General features: G+C 32.1%; 1 long non-coding RNA gene across 1 annotated transcript; it reads left to right on the top strand.

The window, feature by feature from the left end:
- Positions 1-203: 203 nt before the first annotated feature.
- Positions 204-2,086, top strand: LOC149030599 (uncharacterized). The gene is made up of 3 exons (XR_016178569.1): positions 204-303; positions 401-682; positions 783-2,086. It is a non-coding gene; the product is annotated as an uncharacterized LOC149030599 (long non-coding RNA).
- The last annotated feature ends 1,368 nt before the right edge of the window (positions 2,087-3,454 follow it).

Raw genomic sequence — 3,454 nt, 5'->3', positions numbered from 1 at the left:
TAATATTTACGTATATTTCATTGCAGCATTAAAATTTAATATATATTTAAAAGAAAAAATATTCTATTTTAAAATTAATTAAATTTTAATTTTGTTAAATTAAAATTACTTAAAAAAAATATTTCTATTTTATATATGTGTAGCAAAAAAGTTTAAAATGAATGAAATTTGCTTAGTCAATAAATATAGTGTTAATTGAATTAACTACATTACATGCAGTTTTATAGTCATTATTTGTGTATTGTCATCGTTATCCTAAGGATAAGAGACCCATTATGCATCATTCATCGTGCACTTATCAAAGTAAGTATATTTTTCTATTAAATGATTCCTCTAAAATTTTAATGCTTTTCTGTAATAGTAATGATATTAATAGTATTGTTTTTTATTTCTGTTTCAGATTGCAATTGTGCACGAAGCAATATGTGCAGTGTTTATGGTGGTAACATCAAACTGTGTGCAATGCAGTCTTTGAATTAGTTGTAGAATCAGTGATCGGGCGAGTAATATGTTAAAATCAAACGCGAATTAGAGTCAGTGTTGTTCGTCGTATAATGAAATTTCGGTTCCGCGATAAGAAACTCATCTATAGTTTTTTATTTACGTTTATACCGCGTTATTAAATTCTCGCGAGGTGTGCATTACCGTGATGCCATTGAGCTTCGACCCATTGGAATGCATTGTAAGTATTCATTTTTATTTACCTTTTATTCGATTTTATTTTATATGATTTTGAATAATATTCCAGATAATTTATCGTTTTGTTCTATTTTATTTTACAGATATAATCATGGATTCTCTTCCTTCCAAAGATGTTGGATGAATTCTTCGATGGATCTTCGATGGATCTTCAATGGATCTTTGATGGATTTTTGGTGGATCTTCGATGGATATTCTTCAATGGCAAATCGAGTATCGACTTCCATCGTCAGACTAAAATACTTGCTGCGAAGTAGGAGTGTTTAGGAGCCATCGCAGAACTTCTTAAACCATGAGTTTTTATTTAAAGTCCCTCCAGTGCTCAATCATGCCGAGGATGAAAGGTCCAAATCGGCACGAGTTACTGGTTGTAATTATTTAAATAAATTATTGACGAGCACATGAGTAATTCCTTTTTAGGAGTTACTCATGAAAATTGTATATTTTATTGTATGTTTTATTATTAGTTCAGGATAGGTTTTCTTGTCTCATCGGTTAAATTCATTTAATTAATAATGCAATTAATAAATGCACTCTTTATTTATTACGTGTTTTGTTCGTGGTCAGTAGTGATGAAATCGAGCATTCATTTACTCGTTTTCGTCCAGAAAAGCATGTAATAAATGTCTTACATGCATTGCTTCGTACATAGTTTATCTAATCAAGATTAATTTTGATATATCAATACTTTGATAATTTAAATAAATGAGCAAGAAGACAAACCAAATTCGCGAACGGATAGATTCTGGCAATTAAATGGTGGCTCAAAGCCCAGTTCTTTCATTAGAACAGCCATTTAGTGAAAAAATCGTCCGAGGTTTGCAAAAAATATCCATCATCACCGTAGAGTCTTTTAATACATCCTTACCTCGAAACTATCATTGTTTCATATGGGGTAACTTTTTTTTTTCATTCGCTTGTTTAAGTCATTATTCACCAAATGACTTGTAGAGTCCTTAGTCGCTTAGATGAATTTTTATACAAATGTATTTATGTGTTTATGTCTTAATCATATTTTTTAGATCAGGATTTTCAGCTTCTAATATACTAATCTCCCGTTTCTCCCCCCCATACTTTCTGCGTTCTCATGTATGCGTGTGCCCAGGTGTTACACGTATGGGTGAGAAACAGTTAGCGTGGGTTTAGTTTTAGTTTTTTCCCCTATTGGCGGCTGTTATTGTGCTAGTGATTGTACGATGTACTTTACACCTGTGTGTGCGTATTAGGTAGTGTGTATTGTACATCGTTTCGTGTTATTTTTTATTCATTTAATACATCATTTAATACTCAAAGCACTACTTCTACATATCACGTGTGATGTGAAAAATACGCGTTTTTGTATTCTTAGATTTATATTAAATATTTCTAATTTGTTTGATAATCTCGTTTGCATAGTATAGTTACTGCATTTATTTGTGGAAACTTCAATATACTTGTATATTACTAGTATGCATATATATGCTAGTGTATACTTGTATTTTTGCTTTAGTTTTTTATGCAATAATCATTAGCCTTGGCAGTCGATTACAGCAAAACGTATGTATACCCATTAGCATATAAGTTTAGAAAACGTGGTTGAGCTAGGGTGTCGGAGGTGCCCCGGGGCATGCTCTCTAGTTTAGGCTTTAGCACCCTGGTGGTATGTGTGAGAACCGTGGAGTGAGTGGGTGGGTATGTATGGTTTTTCTTAAAATGGGTAAAAATATGGATAATAGGCAGGCAGGTAGCATACTTCTCTGAATGACTGTAAAAACTTTAATTTTAAGTAGGTAGGATCCAGGAAAGGCATTAGACTTCTTGCTTCCACTCCGGAGTGGAAATTCCGCCTCCTGGTTTATACAGAATTGTTACAAAATTTTATCACCTCATTTTATTATGCCTAATTTGTTAATTTATTTTGTGACTATTCTGTGATCTTTATTATGTATCATGATTCAAAGGTATTTGCAACCATTTGAAAGATTTATTTCTACTTCGATTTTATCTCGAACGAGATAGAGTCGAATCATATTCGCAAATTCTTTGATGCATTTGATACTTAGTTTTAAGTATTTCAGGATTAGCACTACGCACTATCGCGATTTCCTCTTATAGCTAGAAATATGTGATATAATTAAATATAACAAATTAATGAAATAAAAGTATTGCAAGAAAATGCATTAAATTTATTGCAATATTTATTTCAATTCGGTTTTTTTACACGACGTTAATAGTGCGAAGTGTTATTAGGTCATCGAGGGAAATTATTATCTGCTTGGACATTCGATTAAATGTTCTCGTGTATGGTCAATGAACTCTAAATTCATTGATGGTCCACGAGCTAGAAAAGTGAACGCGAAATGTAAATTAATTTTGTTATAATTGAGAACTAGAACCATAACAAAATACGAGTTTATTTGCAAAAGTAGTATGAAAAATCTTATCTTGCTCGCACGTAGAAAATGTCCAAATGCAGTTTTCAGGGAATGAAGAAAGAAGAGGCATATGCTGAAGAGGCCCCCACATAATTGTGGCTGAAGAGGGCAACTACAGACTACTGAATTATTTTCAAAGGTTCAACATCATGTTCGAACCTTTCGAGAATAGTTCTTTAGTCATATTTTATATTTTATTGTATTATTTCTTTGCTCGTCATTAATTTCTAGTTGTAATTGGAGATGATGGACCATTCCATCTCCTGGGGACATCAAAGTCGTGTCTAAATCGTCAAAAAGATGCAGAAGTTTTTAGTTAATTAGAGACAAAGGCATGAAAA

The sequence above is a fragment of the Polistes dominula genome, unplaced genomic scaffold, assembly GCF_049000335.1.
Source record: "Polistes dominula isolate Pdom_NZ unplaced genomic scaffold, Pdom_raw_medaka contig_11, whole genome shotgun sequence".
NCBI lineage: Eukaryota > Metazoa > Arthropoda > Insecta > Hymenoptera > Vespidae > Polistes > Polistes dominula.
This window is presented reverse-complemented; position numbering and strand designations above follow the sequence as displayed.